The sequence below is a fragment of the Pleurodeles waltl genome, chromosome 11 (genome assembly GCF_031143425.1).
Source record: "Pleurodeles waltl isolate 20211129_DDA chromosome 11, aPleWal1.hap1.20221129, whole genome shotgun sequence".
NCBI lineage: Eukaryota > Metazoa > Chordata > Amphibia > Caudata > Salamandridae > Pleurodeles > Pleurodeles waltl.
This window is the reverse complement of record NC_090450.1, coordinates 73,875,306-73,894,391: the sequence shown is the minus strand read 5'-3', so window position 1 is coordinate 73,894,391 and position 19,086 is coordinate 73,875,306.

Here is a 19,086-nt window from a genome sequence, read left to right as displayed (position 1 = left end):
GAGAACTTTCTTCTAATGTTTTCTATCACTTATTGAGTGAGCATGTTGATACAATGGATGCGTGGAATTGTCTTGTATGTACGCAGATTCCTTTTTCAGTCAAGGAAGGAGTCACATATCATAGTCTGCCACAAACTTTTGAGATAAATTGTAGTCTGTTACTAACAAGATTCTATAATCAGGAGTATATTCAATACTTCTATTCAAATCATGATCTTGTGTTTTTGTTTATTCCTATAATTGAGTATTTGAGTAAAGTAGCTAAGGATAATGATATAGTATTAGTTAGAGGATTCTTTGAACCTACATTGACGTTTGGCAAAGCATATGCGCATAGAAATAATCTGACATGCTTGCTTACACCTTTAGAGAAGAGCTTTTTAGATCACACAGATGATATGAGAAAGGCATTAAAGGAGAAATTAGAGAAAAGGACTTACAAGAATGATTATGCTTATACTGCAATTAAAGCGGAAGGGAAATTAGCTTTAGATGCACAACAAGTAGGGAAGCTTTGTATATATTGGCCTAAGTCACGCACTTACACTTTATTTGTGGGTATGAGTGAATGTAGGCATGTGTTTTTGTTTCAGAGTAAATTGACATTTTGGTTAATGTTGATGCAGCGAAGAAGGTAGTTTGCTCTAGAATTTCCTAGCTTTTATTACAAATCTTTTTTAATTGCATTATTTTTGTTATGCTATATAACATACTTGGTCGCGCTTTCTTTATTGGGTATTTATACAAGCTATTTCTGGCTAAAACTCTTGCTCCGACCTAAGGAACGTGGTGCATCTAGGAAAAGAAGAGTAACCTCCATACAGATGCCTGGTGTGATTGGAAAGCTAACAGGAGCATAAACCGCCCCCCCCTACACCTCATTGGAGACCCCAGCTCCCAGCCTTATTTGAGCCCCCTTGGACACCTTTCATTTTTGACTTGCACTGGCAGCCTTTAATGTTAAAAGGTGTGAGGAGGGTCCATTCTACGTTCTCCGCAGAGACCCCCTCATGTTTCATTATTCCTCTGGCCACCTGTTGTAAAGAGTGCCAAAACATGCTTGTGTTTGATACCCTGCGAAAACTAATGGTATGTGGTGTGTCATCAAGTTAGGGCTTCTCTAACATTGACATCACACAGGCTGGTCTTCGAGGCAGTCCAAATTCATCTCATATTGCCACTCCCCTACCAGTGGTAAGGAAGGCAAGTAAATAGGTGAACTGTAAGGTCACCCTTGCATAGAGTCCAGCTGGGAAAGCCTTCCTTAAGAAGTCATCTAGATGCCCCAGGCACAGAGCTGGGCATTGTTCATATGAGCTTTGGAAAGATCCTATTCCAGAGCTGTGTTTGTCAACATTGCACATAGGATGCAGAAGTTGCAGCACAAAAAGTGCCTTGCACAACTCAGTTTCAGAATAATGTTTACCTTTAAAGATGCTAAAAAGGGGGATAATAATCAGAACACCTCTGCCTGCACACTCCCAATCATGCAGGCCAATAATGACAAATAATTTGACACAGAACAAGGCTCTGTGATCTGGAGAGACATACCATATCCACTTGAGTTTACTGTTTGAGACTACCATCAACTCACTTCAGTGTGAAATGCTAACAGTAGTGACTGCAGCAGAGTTAAGTGGCAAGATCAGCCTTTTCGATTGTCACCCGCCAAGGAGTTCAGCCTATTAGCCTACCATAATTTTAAATGAATCTGTTAGTTCATGGAAAGTGGGTCCTCCACTCATTCCACATGGATGAGATATGTGTGTATGCACAGCAAGATGTGTGTGTGTGTATGCAGAGCAAGCTATATGTTTATATGTAAAGCAGGATATGTGTACCCTTTGTGCGCTACCCAGGAGCTCACTCAATTTTTTACACTGGAATGGTACATAAGCTGAAAGTTAGAGAGACCTCTGACAACAATGTGAATTAACTCCCTAATGCGTTCTGTTGTGGGATCACACGGCCTTGGGAGCCATGCAGGTTTTGCCCCAGCCAGTAGAAGTGAGCCTTGACTGCCAAGGACTAAAACAAGTTTTTGAATAATTTATGTGCTACTATTAAAGGCCTAGCCATAATAAACTTGTACTGGCTATACATTTTGTACAATTCCTTACCATTGGGAACAGCCTAAGCCTGCAGTTCGTAATCTGGGGTCCTCAGACCCTTAGGTGCCCCTGACGTCTATTTAGAGTCTATGACCTCTGTGTGACAAACGGTCAATTATGAGAGAAACATGTTGATCTTTCCTTGTTGGGTGAATTACACCCCACACTTTTTCTTACTCTCTATCCACTGGGAACAACAATACAATAATTTTGGTCTACTAGGAGGTATTTTTGTCTTTTGCTACCTCTGCTATCTTTATACCTCCAATTTCCATTTGTTTAAAATAACCACACCTGTCACTAAATAGGACCACCTGACAGACATACACCTCAAGAGCTACATTGGTTGAGGGTTGTAGCCCACACCACCATCTTCCATGATCATGGTGTGAGGAGAGGCCCTATGATGACGCATGACATGCTGAAGTGGGTGAGGGCTTTTTTCTTTTAAAAGTATGGGATTGTCAACAAAAACATATAGGCCCTCATTACGACTTCAGTGCTGGCGGTATATTTGGTGCCCTATTATGACTTTTCCACTGGGCTAGGGGACAGAAACAGCGTTTTTGCCCGCTGGCCCAGCCAAAAGGTCACCACAACATTGAATCCGGCTCATAATCGAGCCAGCAGCAATGTTAGGGTGCGTCGGGTGCAGCAACACCCATCGCACATTCCACTGCCGTAATTCGGGCAGTGGAATGTGCGATGGGGCTGTGCATTGGGCCCCCTGCAGTGCCCATGCCAAGTGCATGGGCCTGCAGCGGCCCCCAGGGCCCCTGAGACTCCCATACCACCAGCCTTTCCATGGTGGTGTTTTCCACCATGGAAAGGCTGGCGGATGGGGACTTGTAATTCCCAGGGCAGCGCTGCTTGCAGCGCTGCCTCGGCGGATTACAACCACTGGGACCACCAGGCTGCAGGCTGGCTGAAGGTTGGCGGCAGCCTGGCGGTATCGGCAGTATTACGTCACGGGTCCACCACGGTCATAATGTGGCGGTAAGTACCGCCAGCCTGTTGGCGGTACTACCACCACATTATCGCCACTCGCCACGGTCATAATGACCCCATAGTCTGTTAGCCCCCTTGCTTCTCTTTCACACCTCTCTGTTGAGAATAGTTGACCGTAGCACCTTTTTGTGACTTTTGCACTATAACTACTCCAATAGGCCGCTGCACATTTCTTTGGCAATGCTCAGGATTGTTTTGGAAGCAAATGTCATCTTCACCCTTACCGCACTTAACATTTAGGGGGTCATTCCGTCCGCCAAGGTACCGCCGACAAATGACCGCACCGCGGTCAAAAGACCGCGGTGGCCATTCAAACATTTCCGCTGGGCCGGCGGGCGCTCTCCAAAAGAGCGCCCGCCGGCCCAGCGGAAATGCCCCTGCAACGAGGACGCCGGCTCAGAATTGAGCCGGCGTAGTTGCAGGGGTGCGACGGGTGCAGTTGCACCCATCGCGTATTTCAGTGTCTGCAAAGCAGACACTGAAATACTTTGTGGGGCCCTCTTACGGGGGCCCCTGCAGTGCCCATGCCATTGGCATGGGCACTGCAGGGGCCCCCAGGGGCCCCGCGGCACCCCTTACCGCCATCCTGTTCATGGCGGGTTTCCCCCGGTAGGGGGTGTCTGAATCCCCATGGCGGCGGAGCGCGCTCCGCCGCCATGGAGGATTCAATGGGGCAGCGGTAAACCGGCGGGAGACCGCCGGTTTACCCTTTCTGACCGCGGCTGAACCGCCGCGGTCAGAATGCCCTTGGGAGCACCGCCAGCCTGTTGGCGGTGCTCCCGTGGTCGGTGACCCTGGCGGTCACCGGCCACCAGGGTCAGAATGACCCCCTTAATCCCCTTCACACAGGCCCATTGTTGAGCAGTGGAGAAGGGTACAGGACATGGCCAAAGGGCAGCGGTCAGAGTTTGTTGCATGCAGGTTTTGGCTATGCCCTATGCCCATGCCACCTCTCCTGAGTGTGGCATTTGACCATGCTGCCTGCCTGTTCCACTCAATCTTCAATACGCTTTTTAGGACAAAGGACAACAAATCTTAATGCCCTGCTTCATTAGAAAAATGCAGACGTGTTTTGTGACTCCTTCAGTCACTTCATCAGGGCAAATCATCAATTAGTTTAATCAGCTTTGGATATGTGGAAGCACACAGTAAATGATTGTTTAAATGCACCCTTTAAAGTAACATAGCTCCTCTGTAGGATTCCCAGTATATATACTTGCTTTCTCAAAAGTAAGTGTTATCAACCTTACATATAGAATCACGCATAACAACAGAATTCTGTATGTATCAGGATCTGTTAGTGAGATGTCACTATGTCAGATTCTGTAGATATGGCCAACAGAAAGCATCTACAGGTTAGGATTATCTATTGCAGGTTTTTAAACGTTTAAGAACAATTAGGATGATAGCAGCCCAAATAAAGAAAGTGTCTGTTTAGAACTTTCTTTCACTATAATTTGATCACACTCTATTCCATGCCTGTATCACTACCTTCATTATCTCTGGTAGCTGAGCTGGTACTTTCTGGACTTAAACACTTTAGAACAGTGACTCCCAGCCTGAGGTCCAGGGACCCTAGGGGTCCGGGAAGCCTCCTCATAGGGTCAGCAACTGTTACAAAATTAAATACGATTTACAGATTAGGTCCCCAGCCTGCAGTAATGACTCAGTGGGAGCTCACCGGATTTCAATAATGATACAAAGGGGGTCCCTGGGTTCCAATAATGATAAAGTGGAGGTCCCCAAAAGTCAAAAGGTTGGGAACAATTGCTGTAGAACAATGGTTCTTAACCTATGGTCCGGGGACTTCTGGGTGTCTGCAAAGCCTACTCAAGGGGATCGTGCTACTTACTGCTTAAGCACTTAATTGATATTAACAATTTATAAGGTGTATAGAAATAAAAATGACATTTTAATTTGAAATTTTAAGATGTTCTGTAAACATGAAGGTATTTGAAATTGGTGGCTAAAAAGTTAGTATATTCAGATTCATTTGTGGAAGTACAAGTGATTCAAATAGAACATAGTATAGCCAATGAGTTGCCCCAATTGAACTTAGGCAAGCTCCAACCTTCTGATTAAAATTAAAAAGTTATTTTTTTTAAATGCGTTTGTAATTTAAATGAACTATTTCCTAATTTAAGTATTTGTGTGAGGAATGCTTGTTTCTTGTTCGGCAGGGGTTCTTGCCGTCCTATATATATATATCTATATATATATATATATATATCTATATATATATATATATATATATATATATATATATATATATATATATATATATATATATATATTCACTGAAAGAAACAAAGGTTATAGGGATGTTGTAGTAAGGCTCTGAATTTAATCGTGCAAAACCATAGAAATTGCTCTTTCAAGTAACTATAACTTGTGCCCTAAGGTAAATATACCTTGCACCCTTGCCATGCATTGCTAATGACCACAGATATTACAGCACTCATGACAAGTTCCATAACGTCATTAAAAATATAAATCCAAAATTAGCAGTCAAATTATTGAAGAAAAAACTATGCATGATGGAGGCGCGAGTTATATTTACGTTAGGGCGCAAATTATAGGTATTTGATAGAACTCTAACTATAGCTGATGAATTTCTATGGTTTTGTAGGAAAAAAATCAGAACCTAACTATAACGTCCGTGTAACCTTTAGTTTTGTCAGTGAATTTCTATGATTTTTTTGACGTGAAGTAACGGTAATTGGTCCATTGGTTGTGCGCAGCACAGGTTGGCCACAGGACCTTTCTCTGTCAGTGGATCTGTGAGTGGGTGCATGAGTGTTTGAGTGGGTCTGAAAGTGGGTGTGTGTGAGTCTGAGTGGGTCTGAGTGGGTGCATGAGTGTCTGAGTGGGTGTGTGAGTGGGCGCATGAGTCTCTGAGTGCATGTATGAGTGAATGAATTAGTGTATGAATGAGTCTGTGGCTTTGAATAAATCACAAATATTCTTGAATGTTTGCGAATTTCACGCATAGTGACACAAAATTATAATAAACCCATATATTGCCTCTAAAACACACCAGTATCACACTCCTGGGGTCAGGGTCTTGACCCTTTATGACACTTTCAATTATGATTCCTACCTCGGGAATGTGTCCAGTAAAATAAAATAGTGGCTGCACCTTTCTAATCAGGTTACATCAGCCAAATACTGTGCTTCTTTTCGCATGTGTATTCGCAAAATTCACTAAGACGTAATCTCGAGCCCAACTATAAAAATTTGAATTTTCTTTAATTTCTCATAAACTACTGAACTAATTAATACCAAATATGTCAAAGCATAATCTGCCTACTGAAAGGTAGCTTTCTGCCAAATTTGGTGTAATTCCATCCACTGGTTCGGGCTGCAGTTGTGTCCAAAGATCCTATGGGAAGTAACATGGGAACACAGCTTTTTTCACACACCCTTTTTCTCAGTCCCCGCTTGACGGATCAACCCAAAATTTTCCGTGAGCAACAAGAATCACTGGGGCAATTTTGGGGGAAAACGTTGGTAAGATTCTACAAACAGCGTCAAAGATATAGTAAAAAAAATGCATTTTGTATGGAAACATGGTCCTAACTATAACCCTAACTACCTGGGAACCTCCACTAAGTAATTTATATATAAGAGAGGAGAGAGAGAGAGAGAGAGAGAGAGAGAGAGAGAGAGAGAGAGAGAGAGAGAGAGAGAGAGAGAGAGAGAGAGATAGATGTCTTACCCTATACTCACCTGTACCTTGATGATATAGTGGTAGTTGGTGGTCAATTTAAAAATCTCAATATTATTGTAGAACACCTCATGGGTATATCTTCTGCATATTAGTAATAATTGATTCGTCAAAACTTTGGTAAATATTTAAGTTCACTATTCAATAACAAAATGGGTATGTAGGAGGCACATTTGTCTTTTGCTCTTCTGTATTTTCAAATTTGTGATACTGAGGGTATACAACATCACCCAGCTTGACAATCTTCAGAACTATTCGGGTGGTACACCACTAGAGCCCATGGCCTTCCCATTTTGGGACTTTTTATCATTCATTTTGTTTCACATCACGATTATTACTAGTATTTCCCATCGTGGTCTAGGATGGAAACACTAATCTTTGCTATAAAGTCCTTCAGGTCACCTTTCTGAGCTATTGCTACGTATCACCTATATGACTTGGCTACACTACTGCTTGTTTGTATTGGAATGACTCTAGGTAAGCCAAGCTTTGAACTTGGTAACTATACTAAGGGGGTCATTCTGACCCCGGCGGGTGGCGGGAGCCGCCCGCCTGGAGGGAACCGCCGAATGACCGCACCGCGGTCAAAAGACCGCAGCGGCCATTCTGGCTTTCCCGCTGGGCCGGCGGGCGACCGCCAGAAGGCCGCCTGCCGGCCCAGCAGGAAACCCCCCTCAACAATGAAGCCGGCTCCGAATGGAGCCGGTGGAGTTGTAGGGGTGCGACGGGTGCAGTGGCACCCGTCGCGATTTTCAGTGTCTGCAAAGCAGACACTGAAAATCATTATGGGGCCCTGTTAGGAGGCCCATGCACTGCCCATGCCAGTGGCATGGGCAGTGCAGGGGCCCCCAGTGGCCCCACGACACCCGTTCCCGCCATCCTGTTCCTGGCAGTTACAGGATGGCGGGAAGGGGGTCGGAATGCCCATGGCGGCGCTGCAAGCAGCTCCGCCATGGAGGATTCCCTGGGCCAGGGGTAAACCGGCGGGAAACCGCCGGTTGCCCTTTTCTGACCGCGGCTTTACCGCCGCGATCAGAATGGCCCAGGAAGCACCGCCAGCCTGATGACGGTGCTTCCGCGGTCCCCGGCTCTGAATGACCCCCTAAGTTTCGTATTTTATGGTACTCTCAACATCCTGGGTCAATTAGCCATTTGTTTTATAATAACAAACTCCAACTTTTGGAGCTTGTTTTGTAAAAACATGAACATTTACAAGTTTGGTGAACAGCCATCAAAACTGATGGCGTCCCTCCACCAAACCTTTTGCATCTTGACTTGAACTATGGTACATGTCAAGGTACAGAGATCACCACTGGGGTGACGGTGATGTCTAGATTTGAGGGGTGGGAGACCATCAGAGTGATGGACGGAATGGGTTCCGCCACTCCGATAGACTAGTCTGCCACCAAACATTAGATGAGGCCCTTCATGTTGTTCAAAGTTCAATATACAAACCTTAAAAGAAAGTACTACTAAGTTAGGCCAGCTGGCATTCCAAATTGTGGTTTGAAAGTTACAAGAAAGTTTTGCCAGCAAGTACTTTACTCATTTGCTGATTTAATGAAATGTAAAAATTGGCCAGATTGCAGCAGTGGCTACACTGAAAAATAAGTACCTGAGATTAAGGATACCTGTCTGTTTATTATGCCTGATTGATCGATTGACTGGTACACAATGTGGATGTTATTGACTTCATTCAAATCTGTCTTCCGAAATGTAAATGCATATTAATCTATTGTCCTTTTGTAAAGAGAACGCCATGCTGCTTCTTTGTTATGTCCTTTGTAATGTGTTTGAAAGCTCCAGTACACAGAACTATTGTCATTAAGCAGGGACTTGAGATATGCTTGAATAGATATTTAAGGAACAAGCTCACTCCAAAGGGACAATGGAGAACAACAGGTAAAAGAATAATACTCGTTTATCAAATATTGTCAAAACATGTCTCCAGTATACTTAACAGAAAAATACAAATCTAAAGCTATCTGACAAATTCACGTTGTGTTGTTTGCTAAGTCAAAGACTTTGACACATTTTGATTTTCCAATTTATCTCGATCCGAGAAGTGATGATTTAGGTTTTCAAAGGCGTAACCAAAAGGACTATTTCAGAAATACACTATTGTACGAATTAGTAAGCTCTCTTCTACTCTTATAAACCTGGGCTTGCCTTGGCATTATGCATCTTGATAAATATTATATAAAAATATTCCCTGTAGTGACCTTAGAAGAGTAGAAAGTGTATGGTTAAACTATGTGTTTAGAATGCCATATGTGTTAACTCTTTGGTGGCAGCTCAGTTATCAGATAGTCCATGTGCAGCCTTGGCAGAGCTTCCCTCACACAAGGCATGGCAAAGGGCAGCTGGAGGCAGGAGCAGTGCAAGGTTTATTGACACACCCCACAGGATAATTTTTAATGAATTGCATCATAGTTCGTGCGATATTGTCATTAATATCCTCATTAATACCCTTCCCAAAACGTGCCGTCACATCTTTCCTCCAGATTTCATCAACTTCACAAAAATAATCTTGAATATCTGACTATATTGTTTGTGAGACACATTGCACAAGGCATTGCTAAAATCATGGATAATCGTATCAACAAACCAGTACACAATAACGATTACAGGATCCATTTGATATTCTCCTTATTTCAGAATATCTTCATCACCATGTCTAATCTGGTCTCATGGTTAGACAAGATTCTCATTAACTTCAGCATTACAGAATAACTGTACAAGTGTCACACCCTGCTGGTCACATGCCAGCGAAGGTCTTACCAGTGACCTTCTTTCAAAATACCCCTCCCCATTACCAATCCAATACTGACACAATCATGCAATCTTGCTTTCTTTTAAGGTAAGCAGTGCTCGGTAGCAAGAATATAATATAGCACTAGATATGGCTAATACGTTCCGCATTCAGATGTGCAATACAGATGCTGTGACGTCTGACAAAGGAGTCTATTTGTAATTTGGATACCCTTTGACTTCTGTCTACTCAGTCATCTCACAAGCCCTCTGTGGTGATCTACTGGCCTTATTAATTGAGGAAATTTACTCCACATCTGAAAATATCTTACCTTAGATACTATGACTGAGTAAATTTACCTTTGAGAGTTACACTGTCACCCCCAAAGTTGCCAAGGGTTACACAGCCACCAGCTAGTAAACATACTGTCTTCCTGCAACTTTATCTCCCTCAATATATCCTCTACGTCCACTTTCTAATGTATCCTAAACCTCTTTCTGTTACTATGATATCCCCTGAGAAGCTTTCTTGGCTCTTTTCTATCCCTCCTCAACTCACCCCAAACCTCATTCTACTACAATGATTTCCCGTATAACCCTTTATAGGCTTTTCCGTACTCTATTCCTCCTTGACTCACCCCAAACCTAATTTTACTAATATGATCTCCAAAATTACACCTTCTAAAGACTTCCCTCCTGCATTCCGCTTTTGCCTCATCCCAAACCTCAGTTTACTACTCTGATCTTCGTAATACCTCTTCCTAGACTCTTCCCTCCTCTATCCTCCTTTGACTCATCCTAAAACTCATCTAACTAATATGATCTCACAAGTAACACTGCCTAGACTCTTCCCTTCTCTATCCCACCTTTATCCTATTCAATCAAACTAACAGACTGACATGGCCACTGCTCAAATTAACAACTTATATAAACCTATACTAGGCCACCACTAATCCTTTGTGTTCTGGAGTAGCAAGCTACTCACCATCAGGGGTACTAAGTGCTATATAAATACAATTACAATTAGAATACTACTTCAGCAAAAGATGACTACAATGCTAAGTTACTCATACTAGACATCCAAACCCTGTCCTAGTCACCATATTCATTAACTTCTGCACTTTAATGGAAGACGTACCAACCACAGATGTGCAAACAATTATCACCATTCCTTTGAAAAAGCCAAAACAGAATCAATAATTCTACCGAACTGCAGGTCTATCTTAGGCTTCACTTTCTATGAAAAAGACATTGGAGACCATTGATACTGGCCTGCTCTCCAGGTACTAAGAAACAGACGCTCATTGGCTTCCGGGCTGACTACTGTCCACTCGGATAGAATGATACCACACTGCTGAACATAAATGAGGAACTACACATAGTCAGGAGCTAAGGAAGACCCTGTACTCTTATATTTCTCCATTCCGAATACCAGCAAGGTCCAGAAGGACTCAACCCATGTGGGGAGTCCTGGGGGGACCCTCAGCAAGGCAGAGAGTCCACAGAAGATGAGACAGCTCCCAGAGGAGACCCACTGGAAGAGGAACCAAGAGTCGCAGAGGAGCCCATGCAGCACAAATAGAGAAGGGTCCCACACTGCAGGAGAAGCATGTAGAGGGATGTGAAGCCAGAAGATTGCTTGGAGGAGATTCTAACAAGCCTTGATAGCTGCAAGAGAAACAGTGCACGGGGTATTGTCCTGCGTGGGAAGTCAAGGGCTTACTGCCACCAAAGTTGGATAGCTGAGAGAGAGGACCAAGAGGACTACTCCGGACCACCACCCGTGATGCAGGATCCACGCAGCTCAGGGGAAAAGGAGATCCACGCAGCCGGCCATTGTTGCAGTTGGTGGCATGTGGATGCAGGGGAGGCCTGCTGGAATCTTGCAAACCGAATCTGAGGACCCACCCAAGAGAGAGACCCTAAACAGCCCTGAAAGGGGGTTTGGTTACCTAGCCAGGTGATCACCTATCAGGAGGGGGCTCTGATCTCACCTGCCTGACCTGCCCACTCAGATGCTCCCAGAGGCCCCTGCCCTCCTTGGATTCAAGATGACAGAATTCAGGGAAGCTCTGGAGGAGCTCTGGGCACCACCCGTGGGGTGGTGATGGACAGGGGAGTGGTCACTGGGACTGAGTGGGACTAGGGATCTCTGAACCGGTGTAGTCTGGTTTATACACAAAGGGCATCAAATGTGCCCTTCAAAGCATACCAGTGGCTTGGGGAGGCTACACCTCCCAAACCATGTAACACCTATTTCCAAAGGGAGAGGGTGTTAACCCCCTCTCCCAAAGTAAGCCCTTTCTTCTGCCTTCCTGGGATTGAGCTGTTCAAGCAGCAGGAGGGCAGAAACCCAACTGAGGGGTGGCAGCAACTTGGGCTGCCTGGAAAACCCCAGAAGGCCGGTAGTAGCAATACTGGGGGCCCTTTAAGGAACCCTCAGAGTGCATGGAATCATACTTCTAATACTGGTAACAGTATTGGGGTGTGTTTCCAACATGTTTGATACCAAACATGCTCAGGTTCAGAACTACTGTTATGTAGCTGGACATAGGTAGTGACCTATGTCCAGTACATGCGTAAAATGCCATCCCTGCACTCACAAAGTCTGTGGAAATGGACCTGGAGTTTGAGGGGGCACCTCTGCTCTTGCAGGGGTGCCCACACACACAAGTACTTGCACCCTGCCCTATGGGCTAGGAGGGCATACCATAGGGGTGACTTACAGTGAACTGGTGTGGTGACCTGTAGTGAAAAGGGTGCATGCACCTTTTCACGCAGGCTGCAATGGCAGGCCTGCAGATGCACTTTGCATGGGCTCCCCATGGGTGGCATAATACAGAACCCCTGGTACCCCAATGCCCCGGGTATCATATACTAGGGACTTACATGGGGGCACCAATATGCCAAATGTGGAGTGTATGTGGTTCAAGTAACCAAGTTTAAAGGGAGAGAGCATAGTCACTGGGGTCCTGGTTAAAAGGATGCCAGTTAACACAGTCAAACACGCTGACAAACAGGCAGAAAGTGGGGGTACCCATGCTAAAAAGAGGCTACTTTCCTACACCTTTACAAAGAATTAGTGGAATGCAGTACTGCAAACAAGTTGCAACACTGTGTTGTGTCAAAAGGAAAGAGGAGAAATGCACATATCTACTATGATATGGCACTGATTCACTCTTCCCATGTGCTGCCCCACTTTTGGCTGCCTTCATTTGCAAGAGTATGTGCACAATATCTAGCTTCGATTTTATGCTCATAAGGTACACTTCCAGTACAAAAAACTATTCCAAGTCTGTATGTGTGCTGTACAGTATAGCACATATGCAGAGTTAGAAACCTGTAGAAAAAACATCTCGCCAATGTTATGGCTGTTGCAAAGAGGCATAGCTTTTACACATTTCACTTTCTACCAATGTTAGTAGATAGGAAGGTGCGTCAAAATCCATGGGTGGTTGCATGGAAACACTGATGTACCACCCATAGTATGCCCACATTGGAAAAGTGGTAGAAAGTAGCACATAGCACTACTTTGCAATAATGTAGTGTTACTTTTCAAACCCACTTCTACCCTTTGCCCTGGTGTCTGGGGCCTTTGTTCAAGGGGGTGTATCAGGTTTACCATCTCCCCAATAATGTGTCAGGGTTGGGTCACTGCAGCTCTAGTCATTCCTGTGATGATCAGGTTGAGTTATCACCATCAGGTTTGGAGTTTTGATATTTTGAGTGAAGCAGCTAAGGCACAGAGAGGCTGGTTGCATTTTTGATTTATCATTGTGCTCCAGCACCCTGGGCCCTAAATTTGATGTGCTAATTAGGATGACTCTGTTCTCCAATGAGTACAGTCATTAAAATTTTTTATAAAGCGCGCTATGTACCTGTTAGGGTTTCGAGGCGCTTGGGGGGGGGGAGGGGGCGGGGGTAGCTGCTATCGTTCGAAGAGCCATGTCTTGAGGAGTCTCCTGAAGGTGAGGAGGACCTGGGTCTGGCGTAGTGAGGTCGGGAGTGAGTTCCAGGTCTTGGCGGCGAGGTAGGAGAAGGATATGCCGCCAGAGGTCTTGCGCTGGATTCTGGGGACGATGCCGAGGGCAAGGTTGGCAGAGCGTAGTTGGTGTGAGGGAACGTAGAAGTTGAGTCTGGTGTTCAGGTAGGTGGGTCCGGTGTCATGTAGTGCCTTGTGTGCGTGGGTGAGGAGTTTAAAGGTGATCCTCTTGTCCACGGGGAGCCAGTGGAGGTCCTTCAGGTGGTGGGAGATGTGACATCGGCGGGGTATGTCGAGGATCAGGCGGGCGGATGCGTTCTGGATGTGTTGAAGTCGTTTGATGTCTTTTGTTGGGATGCCTGTGTAGAGTGCGTTGCCGTAGTCGAGTCTGCTACTGACGAGGGCTTGGGTCACCATCTTTCTGGTTCCTGTTGGAATCCACTTGAAGATCCTGCGGAGCATGCGGAGGGTGTTAAAACAAGAAGAGGAGACAGCGTTGACCTGTTTGGACATGGTGAGAGCGGAGTCGAGGATGAAGCCGAGGTTTCGTGCCTGGCTGGCTGGGGTGGGTGGGGGGCCCAGGGCGGAGGGCCACCAAGAGTTGTTCCAGGCCGAGGGGGTGCGACCGAGGATGAGGACTTCCGTCTTGTCGGAGTTAAGTTTCAGGCAGCTGTTGCTCATCCATTCGGCGATGGATTTCAGTCCCTCGTGGAGGTTGGCTTTGGCGGTGAGAGGATCTTTGGTCAGGGAGAGGACGAGCTGGGTGTCATCGGCGTAGGAGAGGATGCTGAGGTTGTGCTGGCGGGCCAGTTGTGCGAGGGGGGCCATGTAGATGTTGAACAGCGTTGGGCTTAGTGAGGAGCCTTGGGGGACGCCGCAGATGAGGTTGGTGGCTTCGGAGCGGTAGGGTGAGAGTCAGACTCTCTGGGTTCTGTCGGAGAGAAAAGAGGAGATCCAGTTGAGGGCTTTGTCTTGGATACCGGCTTCGTGGAGGCGATTTAGTAGGGTGCGGTGGCAGACCGTGTCGAAGGCAGCGGAGAGGTCTAGGAGGATGAGGGCTGAGGTTTCGCCGTTGTCCATTTGTTGTCTGATGTCATCTGTGGCGGCGAGGAGTGCAGTCTCTGTGCTGTGGTTGCGTCTGAAACCGGATTTGGAAGGGTCTAGGATGGAGTTGTCTTCGAGGTAGTGGGAGAGCTGTGCGTTGACGATCTTCTCGATGACTTTCGCTGGGAAAGGGAGGAGGGAGATCGGACGGAAGTTTTTGAGGTCGTTGAGGTCAGCCTTAGGTTTCTTGAGGAGGGGTTGGATTTCTGCGTGCTTCCAGCTGTCCGGGAAGGTAGCGGTGTTGAAGGAAAGGTTGATGATCTTGCAGAGTATGGGGGCGATGGCGACGTCGGCTTTGTTGAAAAAGTGATGTGGGCAGGGGTCAGAGGGAGATCCTGAGTGGATGGAGTTCATGGTCTTTAGGGTTTCGGCGTCGTCTACTACTTGGGTCCAGGTGGTGATGCGGTTGGCGTGGGAGGAGTTGTTGGGGGTGGGGTCTGGCAGAGGTGTGGTGTTGAAGCTGTCGTGGATGGCTGCGATTTTCTGGTAGAAGAAGGTGGAGAGGTCGTCGCAGAGTTTCTGGGATGGAGGGACGTCGTTGACGTTGGCGTTGGGGTTGGAGAGTTCCTTCACGATGCAGAAGAGTTCCTTGCAGTCGTGAGCGTTGTTGTTAAGGCGTTCTGTGAAGTGGGAGCGTTTGGCGAGTCGGATCCGTTGGTGGTGTTCGCGGTTGGCTTCCTTGAGGGTAGCAAGGTTGTCGGGTGTGCGCTCGAGGATCCATTTTTTCTTGAATTTCTGGCAGGTGCGTTTGGAGGTGGTCAGTTCATCTGTGAACCAGGCTGTTTTTTTCTTTTCTTGGTTGACAGTGGGTCTCTTGAGTGGTGCTAGGATGTAGGCGCAGTTGAGGATCCATTGTTGGAGGTTGATCGCGGCGGAGTCCGGGTCGGTGGGGTCGGGTGGTGGGTTTTGGGCGAGGGTGCTGGTTAGTTGGTCTTCGGTGATTTTTCCCCAGCGGCGGTAAGGCGGTAGAGGGGTGCGGTGGTGTTCGGTGTTTTTCTTGAACGTGAAGTGGACGCAGTGATGGTCGGTCCAGTGGAGTTCGGAGGTGTGGCTGATTGAGATGTGGTTGCTTGTAGTGAAGAGTGGGTCAAGGGTGTGGCCGGCGATGTGGGTGGATGTGTTGACCAGTTGACGGAGTCCGAGGTTGGAGAGGTTGGTGGTCAGTGATGCGGTGTTGGCGTCATTGTTGTTCTCCAGGTGGAAGTTAAGGTCTCCCAGGAGGATGTAGTCTGAAGAGGCGAGGGCGTGGGTGCTTGTGAGGTCGGAGATGGTGTCGCTGAAGGGGGCTCTTGGTCCTGGAGGACGGTATATGAGGGTTCCTCTGAGGGTAGTGTTGGGGTCCATGTGAATCTGGAAGTGGAGGTGTTCGGCTGTCTTGAGGGTGTCGTCCGTGTGGGTGTGGATCTTGAGGGTAGATTTGTGGGCGATGGCTATTCCTCCGCCGATTCCGTTGGTGCGGTTTCTTCTGGTGATCTTGTAGCCGTCAGGGATGGCGATGGCGATGTCTGGGGCCGAGGAGTCGTTCCACCAGGTTTCGGTTAGGAAGGCTACGTCTGGGGCGGCGGTGTCGAGCAGCTCCCAGAGCTCAATGGCGTGCTTTCGTGCGGAGCGTGTGTTGAGGAGGATGCAGTGCAGGTGGTTTGTGTTGGTTGTTGCTGGCTTCGTTGTTCTGTTGCAGGTGAAGTTGCAGGTGCGGCAGGAAAAAGGTCCTTTGGTGTGCTTCGGGGTGGCCTGGAAGCATTCTGTGGAGGGGCCAGGGTTGAGGGCGCGGAGTTCGCTGGCCGAGTATCGAAGGCTGGGGGTGCGGGGGCGCGAGGGCCAGGGGGGGTGGCGCTGGGCGCGGTCCAGGCGCGGACGGGCTTGCCTCTGGCGCGCCTCCTGCGCGCCAGCGGCGCGGACGCGCAGCGCCAGCCATTAAGAAGGGAGGGGGGAGGGAGGAGCAGCTGGGAGGCGGGAGGCGGGAGGGAGCGGCGAATGGGGGCGCGAGGGGGGCGGGGCAGGACTATGTGCTATGTGGTTGTCCTTGGGTTAGATATCGGGACACATTTCTTTGTTTTTCAACCAGTTTGTCGGGTTGTCTTAATCCACCTCAGGAGAACCATCTTTCTCCCACATATAGGCATAAAATCCAACCTCAGAACTGTGTACAAGTGTTTTTTTTTGCACCACATCTGATAGGGACACAATTCTTCACCTTCATCACTTTCATTCGGCAAATTCAAGTCAAGCCTTTTTTATTTAGACTTGGGTTATCCAAAGTCCCATATGGCATGGCTTTTCTTAGGCTCTGGTATGGTATGTGTCCCGTTTGTCCCTGCAATGTGTAACAGGGGGCTGCAGAGCCTTGTAACAGCAGATATATACTCTGCATAGAAAGGTAAGCTTTTAGACAGAAGTCACCTCACTGTCAGTGATTCGCTTTTTTTTTTTGTTTTTTAGAGTTGTGCATCATGCTGCAATGTCATTTCAAAGCAATGTAAATAACGGTTGTTTAAGCCAACTGGAGTGGACAGAGTTCTATTTGTAAATTAGGGCCACACTTTTGAATCCTCATAAAATCGTACTTCGAGCTAATATTCCTTTCAGAGTATTACATGTGACTTAGGGTTCTGATTTGTATTGTAAGTAAGATAACTCAGTGAGTTAATGCTTTTGTTGCAGTGATCCTCATGTAGCTGGTGGGTCACAAGTTACAAACTAAGTAATAACTCCTTGAGTTATACACCCAACTCAAAGATCTACATGTAATGCTTAAGGTAGAAGCTTTGATTCATGCAACTTTCTTCCTAATCTTTCATTTGACTAATGTGCATAACATTGATTCACTTGCCAAATATTCAGCGGCAGCTCCTCCGCTATGGTGGAGGAGTGCCGTCCCCCACATTAGTGTGTGTCGGGGGCAAATAGTTGGTGAACTACACCAAGTTAGTGCTTAATTTGTAAACAAAAATGTGCCGGTGCCCAAAGCTCTCACCTGAAACACACGGCTTCTGCAATTAAATGTGCTTTCACGGAATACTGAGGTAACATAATCCTGAAGCCATATCAGGCCTATTTAACCCCTTCGCTGCCAGGCCTTTTCCCCCTCCTGTGCCGAGCCTTTTTTTGGCTATTTGGGGCAGTTCGCGCTTAGGCCCTCATAACTTTTTGTCCACATAAGCTAACCAAGCCAAATTTGCGTCAAATACAGTGAAAATTTCGTTTTTTTAAAAAAAAATGAAAAAGTGGCTGCAGAAGAAGGCTTGTGGTTTTTCCCCTGAAAATGCCATCAACAAAGGGTTTGCGGTGCTAAACTCAGCAGCTTCCCAGCTTTCAGGAACAGGCAGACTTGAATCAGAAAACCCAATTTTTCAACACAATTTTGGCATTTTACTGGGACATACCCCATTTTTGCAATTTTTTGTGCTTTCAGCCTCCTTCCAGTCAGTGACAGAAATGGGCATGAAACCAATGCTGGATCCCAGAAACCTAAACATTTCTGAAAAGTAGAAAAGATTTCTGAATTCAGCAAGGGGTCATTGTGTAGATCCTAAAAGGGTTTCCAACAGAAAATAACAACTGAAAAAGAAAAATATTGAAATTGAGGTGAAAAAAACATACATTTTTCTCTACGTTTTACTCTGTAACTTTTCCCTGCAATGTCAGATTATCGAAAGCAATATACCGTTATGTCTGCTGGACTCCTCTGGTTGCGGGGATATATAGGGCGTGTAGGTTCATCAAGAACCCTAGGTACCCAGAGCCAATAAATGAGCTGCACCCTGCAGTGCGTTTTCATTCTATACCGGGTATACAGCAATTCATTTGCTGAAATATAAAGAGTAAAAAATAGCTATCAAGAAAACCTTTGTATTTCCAAAAAGGTCACAAGATAAGGTGTTGAGGAGCAGTGGTTATTTGCACACCTCTGAATTCCGGGGTGACCATACTAGCATGTGAATTACAGGGCATTTCTCAAATAGATGTCTTTTTTACACACTCTCCTATATTTGGAAGGTAAAAATGTAGAGAAAGACAAGGGGCAATAACACTTGTTTTGCTAATCTATGTTCCCCCAAGTCTCCCGATAAAAATGATACCTCACTTGTGTGGGTAGGCCTAGCGCCCGCGACAGGAAATGCCCCAAAGCGCAACGTGGACACATCCAATTTTTTGAAAGAAAACAGAGGTGTTTTTTGCAAAGTGCCTACCTGTAGATTTTGGCCTCTAGCTCAGCCGGCCCCAGGGGGGGGCAGAAATGCCTTAAAATAAATTTGACCCCCCACCCCCCCAAACCCCCCCTGCCCGGGAGCGACCCTTGCCTACGGGGTCGCTCCCCCTTCGTGACATTGGCTCCAAAAAACAAATCCCAGGTGCCTAGTGGTTTCCGCCCCCCCCTGGGGGCAGATCGGCCTAATAATAGG